The sequence below is a fragment of the Berghia stephanieae genome, chromosome 6, assembly GCF_034508935.2.
Source record: "Berghia stephanieae isolate SIO BIC M18660-M18661 chromosome 6, UCSD_Bste_1.3, whole genome shotgun sequence".
NCBI classification, from domain to species: domain Eukaryota; kingdom Metazoa; phylum Mollusca; class Gastropoda; order Nudibranchia; family Aeolidiidae; genus Berghia; species Berghia stephanieae.
This window is the reverse complement of record NC_088365.1, coordinates 45195-52999: the sequence shown is the minus strand read 5'-3', so window position 1 is coordinate 52999 and position 7805 is coordinate 45195. Positions and strand designations below refer to the sequence as shown.

The 7805-nt window shown below is 34.9% G+C and overlaps 1 long non-coding RNA gene across 1 annotated transcript in view; it reads left to right on the top strand.

Moving 5' to 3' along the window:
- Positions 1 to 7127, top strand: part of LOC144975588 (uncharacterized) — a 7654-nt gene extending 527 nt beyond the window's left edge. Inside the window, exons 2-3 of the long non-coding RNA XR_013645947.1 lie at positions 6301 to 6435; positions 6816 to 7127. This is a non-coding gene — a long non-coding RNA (uncharacterized LOC144975588). The remainder of the gene's footprint in view (positions 1 to 6300; positions 6436 to 6815) is intronic.
- The last annotated feature ends 678 nt before the right edge of the window (positions 7128 to 7805 follow it).

The following is a 7805-nucleotide window of genomic DNA, read 5'->3' as shown; positions in this document are numbered from 1 at the left end:
AACAGAAGCAAAAATTAAAAAAAAATAAAAAATCAATAAGTAAAATAAAAGAAATCCCATCTGTCGTAGTGCGTGGCTTTCACCACTTTCAACTGGCAAAAGTCTAGCCTGGTCGTATTATTCACTCTCGCCTTGTCCTTGCAATTTGTTCCGAGTTCGGAACAACCTTAGGTCTTTTGATACCTGCCGACGTGCACTTATTTGCAGGTCTGTTAATCCAATTCACTATTGGCTCATTGTTGTAATGGCTTTTTTTTAATGACACAAAATTTTGCCCATAACAAGAATATTAAACTAGGCCTAGCATAGCATTCGTATGTCAGACCTGCATATATGTACACGTCGATACCTGCTCATTGCTGGAAAAGTAACAAATAAGGGATCCCTGCTACTGACCTTCAATATCTTAAGTTATTTGCAGGAGTTAAGGTGGTAGCCGCTTTGCCACAAAATGCTTTATTGTTGTTTTTGTTTTGTTTTGTTTTTTGCTTAGAGTTAGAGTGTGGAGAAGGAATGGCAGAGTGGGGTGAAGGATGAAACAATGAGAGGGGAAGGTGGAAGAGGGGAAAGGGGGTGGGGAGGGAGATTAAAAAAACAACAACCAAATTCTCCTACTCAACCGCTTGTCGCATCTTTGATATTTGAAAGGTGTCGAACTATGACACTTAGCATCTTCTAAGCTGTTTCGCCTTATTTGACAAGTGTGAGAAAGATAAAAGGCTTTTTATTGTAAGATGCAGGGAGGAGGGTCAAATTTAATTTCTATCTTGGGCCCCTCACTGTGCTATATTTTTATTTAATAGTGTGTAAATTTAATGAATGGTTTTAAAATTTAAGACTATCTCCCCTGGTTCTAGAAAAACGAATATACCAAAAAAGTATGAATGTTTGTGTGTTTTGAGGAGGGGGGGGGGGGGGGGGGGGGGGGGGGGGGGGGGGGGGGGGGGGGGGGGGGGGGGGGGGGGGGGGGGGAGAGAGAGAGGGGTTGTTGGTTTTTGTTAAAGTTTTATACACATCCCTATGAGTTCAATCAATTTTTGGGGGTAATGATAGAGGGGCCTGATACTGCAGCTTATTACGAATTTACATTGGGTTGATATTAAAAATAAACCTCTCTGATTACTTTAGATTACCTACTTTTGATTTATTTTTAGCCCATTTCTTTCATCACTGCCAGTAATCAAGAGTCTTAATAACAAGAAGCTTGTAGGATTTTGTCATACATATGAAATACTATATATGTGAAATGTGTCTTATGTAGATTTTGCCTACGGAATGATAAGAAAGCTCTCTCAATTGATGGGGTTAAAAAAATAAATTTAGATCAGATATTTTATTTGACTTTAAAGTGAAATCAAGAGGTATTAATTTTTCAGTTTATTCGAATTGGCGACTGTGACCAAAAAGCTAATAAAAGAAAACATGTCTTCAATTAAATCTCTGATAAAATGAGATCTGACACAACGGTTTTACAACCTTGTGGTATCTGAGGTCTAGGTTCATTGTGTTTTCTAATGTTTTTATTGAATATAAGCAAAAAATTTAAGACATAGCTCATGTTTATATTATCAAAACACTAAATGGTATTTCACCTTACATTGAAATGTGTGGTTCTTTAGAGTCATAAGGCTCATGGAGCTATAGTTATTCCTGTTTCTGTAACACGAAGCAACAAACTTTAACAAGTGCTTTCTACTCTCTGAATAAGTTTACATATATTAGACCCATCTATCTATTCAAACATTGCTATATTAATTTCAAATTTTCATTCAATACCAGTAGTTAAATAAATTCATTGAAAATAATAATGAAATGTGGTAATTATAGCTCTTGTTCATTATTAGCTCTATATGAATATCATTCAATGACTGAATGTGAGGAGATGATATATTTCTATGTTTCTAACCAAGAGAAAACGCTGTGGAGTGCCATAATTATTCCAACTGAATCAAAACTTTTTTTTTTCAGATTTAAATAACATAACAATCACGAGCCTCTGCATTTCTTGAGATATTGGTGTGCAGTCCTGGAAGCATTGCCCTGCCGACATTCTGGCAATTAACCAATCAATATTCACGAAAATGTATTATTATTATTATTATTATTATTATTATTATTATTATTATTATTATTATTATTATTATTATTATTATTATTATTATTATTATTATTATTATTATTACATATTATTATTATTATTATTATTATTATTATTATTATTATTATTATTATTATTATTATTATTATTATTATTATTATTATTACATTATATTATTATTATTACTATTATTATTATTATTATTATTATTATTATTATTATTATTATTATTATTATTATTATTATTTTCATCATCATCATCATCATGACCATCATCATGATCATCATGACTGTGGCGGGTTGTGTGTTAATTTGTGGGATCGAGTCCAACCGATAGCTCAATGGTCTGGATTCGAACTAGTATGCGCGCTATGGCTCTCGTTATCAGCTGCACCACTCAACCTATATCACAAACGGCTCAGGTTTAATCTAGGGGAGATCAAGAATTGCCTTAGGGTCCCTTATAACTTACTTGTATTAATAACAAGTGAGTCAAGACAATAGTAACGCCCAAATGCAATAATAACAGTTCTATACATAAAGTTTAATTAGATTGGTACAGGAAAAGATAGAAAGAATAAGTATTTATTTAATATCAGGAAGAATAGCTCTAATTGAGGGGATCTAATCTATTATATATTTATTTGTTTACTTTGATATAATCATATGTGTCTGTGGGAAATACATTTGAAAATGGTATAAGCCCGTTTGGCTTATCTTTATCCCGCCGGCTTGCTTGACTGAGGCAAATGTATCAGCTAGTTCCAGGGTTGGCGCCTGCTTTGCAGATTTTTCTGGACATCACAACAGTGTGTTGTAGTTAGAGGCTGACATCAGGGGTTTACCACTGTTCAAGGACTGGGATGCAGGTATTCGGCACGACTGGGTGCTCCAAGGACACGGAAAAGGACCAGGACCTTCATTTAAGAGTTAAAACAACAAGGTCTTAGAGCCAATCGAGTTTGTCTTTCGCCACCGAATCGTCCTGAGCGACACATCATAATAGCCTTTATTTGCCGACAAAGGCAAGGAGAAGCAGTAACTCCATGATAATGGTAGTTAGTATATATTAAACATCAACTGACAGTCGAGTATCTTACATGATGAGAATTTAATAGGGTTGTGTCCCTGGTATTTCTTTATTTATTTTTATTAATTATAATTGAGGTTATGATGTGTGGCCGGCGATTGGCGGTGGGGTACAGACATTTAAGCAATATACATATTGAATATAAATGAAATAATAACATGGATCATAAACAACTGTTAACTATAAAATAAGATACATATAGATGTAGTTTTGTACAGGTATTCCAACTTACGTACATCCATGGAATAGCACAATTAAAATATATACACAAACTATAATATTAAAAATAGATAGATTAAATTGAATTCACAGTAATATCTCGTTCCACTTTGAATGTTAACCAATAATTCATTTTACCTCCAGCCGAGGGATGACAAACTTTTTTTAAGTTTGAAATTGGAGGGATAGCTCTTCTCTCTTGGGCTTCTTAGCGTGTGTGTGATTAAACTCGGAGATGAATTTGATTTTGTGAAATGAAAATAGCCAATCAGAAGAATGTTCCTGTTTTAGATAGCCAATGATATCCAGATGCTTTGGTAAGAAAGAATAACGGAGAATTACCGGAAAGACTAGGACAGTAATTGCAATTTAGCTACTCTTGAACGAGACAAGAACCTCAGGGCCTATGCACGATGGCGTCTTGTTTGGAAAAGGTAATTAGCAGGTGGCATGAATACAATGGGCAGACAATTTGAACAGGTAAATAAGCCTTAAGCTGAAAGTGAGTGTTCCGTTATACAATGGAAATGTTTCCCATCTAACGACCAAAATTTCCGTTAGAAAGATTTGGAGCTTTATTGGAGAAAGGCTGTCCATGTTTTGATTATCTTACTGGAGGTTAATCAAATATATGTCTCGTCCACTAGGTTTGAAGTGGTTTTGAAACGAGACGCTGACGAATGATAAAGAAACACGCAGTGAAAGAAAATCGCTCGTCACAATGATCATCATCATGATCATCATCATCATCATTATTATCATCATCATCATCATCATCATCATCATCATCATCATCATCATCAGGTATCATTATTATTATTATTATTATTATTATTATTATTATTATTATTATTATTATTATTATTATTATTATTATTATTATTATTATTATTATTATTATTGTATTTGTTCTTATTATCATTGAGCCTTATCCTCAAGATTATCAAAATAGCTTTCAACTTTAATGTATCTTATAGAATTTCTCAATATTAAAAAAAATATTCTATAGTATTTATACAATCTCTCAGTTCTCAGCTGTATTAACCTAACCTATTGATCCATAGTCTAGAATCTTGAGGACGGCGATTAAGTAGAGAGAACAGAACCTTATTTTGCTTTCAAGCGTTTTCAAATTTTAAAATCTTGTTATTTTTAAAGATTCTATTTAACTTTTTTTCTAATGCTGGTACAAGTTAAAAAAGTGAGTGGAGCAGGCACTTATGTTGGTAACAACAAGATATGAAGTGAGTAGAAAAGTGCCAGAAGACAATAGAGAATAAAAAAAATTTTCGCGGCGGTGGTGGGGTTTGAACCTGCGACCAAATTGGAGGGATCTAGAAATGACTTGGGTTTGATACGAATATTTTTTGTGTTCGTGGATAGCTCACACGGTAGAGCCACGCTCTCACCTGCCAGGCGGAGTTGTCGTACCAATTAGGTCGCAGGTTCAAACCCCACCACCGCCGCGAAAAAAAAAAATTTATTCTCTATTGTCTTCTGGCACTTTTCTACTCACTTCAGATCTTGTTGTTACCAACATAAGTGCCTGCTCCACTCACTTTTCTGAATTTAAAATTCACCCAATACACCGGAGCATACCCAATGTCTCAATCGTTTCTATGTTATATGTTTGTGTTGAGAATATTGGCTATTAAGCTTAACTGCTGGTCAAAAATAACTTCGCGAAGGTGGTGTGCGAACGAATTGGCGATCTCCAGAAGTGGGTGAGAGAGGGATCTAGAAATCACTTGGATTTGATACGAATATTTTTTGTGTTCGTGTATAGCTCACACGGTAGAGCCACGCTCTCACCTGCCAGGCGGAGTTGTCGTACCAATTAGGTCGCAGGTTCAAACCCCACCACCGCCGGGAAAAAAATTTTTATTCTCTATTGTCTTCTGGCACTTTTCTACCCACTTCATATCTTCTTGTTACCAACATAAGTGCCTGCTCCACTCACTTTTCTGAATTAAAAATTCACCCAATACACCGGAGCATACTCAATGTCTCAACCGTTTCTATGTTATATGTTTGTGTTGAGAATATTGGCTATTAAGCTTAACTGCTGGTCAAAAATAACTTCGCGAAGGTGGTGTGCGAACGAATCAGCGATCTCCAGAAGTGGGTGAGAGAGGGATCTAGAAATGACTTGGGTTTGATACGAATATTTTTTGTGTTGGTGGATAGCTCACACGGTAGAGCCACGCTCTCACCTGCCAGGCGGAGTTGTCGTACCAATTAGGTCGCAGGTTCAAACCCCACCACCGCCGCGAAAAAAAATGTTATTCTCTATTGTCTTCTGCCACTTTTCTACTCACTTCATATCTTGTTGTTACAAGTTAAAAGCCTTATTATGAAGAACCTTAGATGATCTAAATTTAGACAGCTATCACTCCATGTCATTGGTATTGGCTCCTGTCTCTTTATAATAGATCCATATTTGCAGTGTGCTTATCATGTACTTTTACATAGGGAAGTCAAGAAAATATGCCAAAAAACTTGCTTTTTTGGTTTTGCATATCAAGAAATTTTGCAATAATATATTTTGTTACAGTATATACCCTTTAACTTGCCAACATTTTCTATATTAAATATATTTTATTCTTTTCTTTCTTGTTCACGTTTATCAATAGGCAGGATAAGAGTGCTGATAAAACTCTAATTGTAGCTGATTTGTAATATCAGTACCTATAATTTGATGGATTGGTCTTTTGACCATGTAATATTGCAGTTGCTATTGAAAATATAATATAATCTACCATTTGTTGTACATATTTCACTAAATGTAATATGTTTTGTTTTGTTTTTTTTTTTTTGTTTTTTTTTTTTTAATATATGAAAAATTACTTTATATAGTAAAAACAACTTTTTGATTTTAAAAAATTAATTACAGAAACCAAATCTAACATGTGTTATGGAGACTGCACAGAAAGCAGACTGAAGGAGGGAAATGAGAAGAAGAGCAACTGACAGCTTTTAACATGAATTGAGACTGTTAGGCTCAACGTTTATGTACCGGATATTCAAGGTATAATATATCTCAAGAAAAATAGGTATAATTGTAGATGCATATAATTCCTTCAGATTATATCAGTTTGATAGTTTTCAACATGTTTCTGGCAATATAAATCAAGTTAATTGCAAATTATCTTGAGTTCAACTTGCATGGTAAGTTGTATAAAATTTCAAATTAATTGATTCTGAATGCATAATTGTCCTTTATTTCATTTGAAAATTATCTGATGCAGCTATAGAGCAGAGAAAATAGGTTCATTAAATTTTTTAACAAATTGATAAAAGAAAGACAAACGTTTCTATTACTTTTTTAAAAGATGATTTATTGACCAAAGCTTTTTCTGGGGCATTTAATCACACAATTTTCCTCCCCCCCCCCCCTTCTCTTCACAGGATGAGAATACAATACCAACATACCTGTAGTGGAGATACATCTAATCTATAGATTTTGTGATTATCAGCATGTGCATTATAAATGAAATGACAATAAAAGTGATATGTATAAACTTGCAATATGTTTTTTAATAATGCTTTTTTTAATTTGACAAGTCAAATATATATAATGGCCCTCAGATGCAGATGGTGGTAACTCCAATAGGCTGTTTGGAACCATATACCCTTTCATACAGTACCAATCGAGTATTTGACTTCCTTTAAGCACTAAAATTCTTACAAAATTTGTCACTGCCTGAAGTCGGTACCCATTCACAGTGAATTGAGGGGTAATGTGTGTAACGTCGGGAGCAATATTCTTCAATAGCACTGTCACCTATCAAACCACTGATCACACTTAGCATTGCTTGACCTTTGTGACAAGACGAGACACTGTGCCGCTGAAACAAACAACTCATTACTGGTAGTAGCAGTGGCTATAATATGGTAGTGGTGATAGCATTGGTAGTAAAATAAAATTGAGCTTTTGTATAGCGCAATATCCACTAAACGTGCTAAAGCGCTTTACAAGGGGTCACTGGCCAACAGCAACACTTAACATGTAGGACGGGACATGACGTCTGTTAGGAATATTATATTTTTTTCGGACAGAGACAATGCTGTTAACGGCCAAGTACTCATTTTACACCTGAGTACGGTGAGATAAAGAGCCTTTTCCAAGGACTCAACTATGTGCCGAGCGAGGCTCGAACCCAGGAACTTCCGATCCGAAAGCGAGTGTCATACTACAAGACCACATATCCGCACAGTAGTAGTAGTTGTTGTAGAAATAGTAGATAAGAGGGAAGAAATAGAGAAACTCGAATTGGCTCTCCTCTGGAGGGAACATATTATAATTTGTTGTGTGTTCTGGATTGCTGTTTTTCCCAGCTGTGTTGTGAACTGTTTTATGTCCGTGAAGCATTGTGAGTCCCTGTCTGGGGATAACGA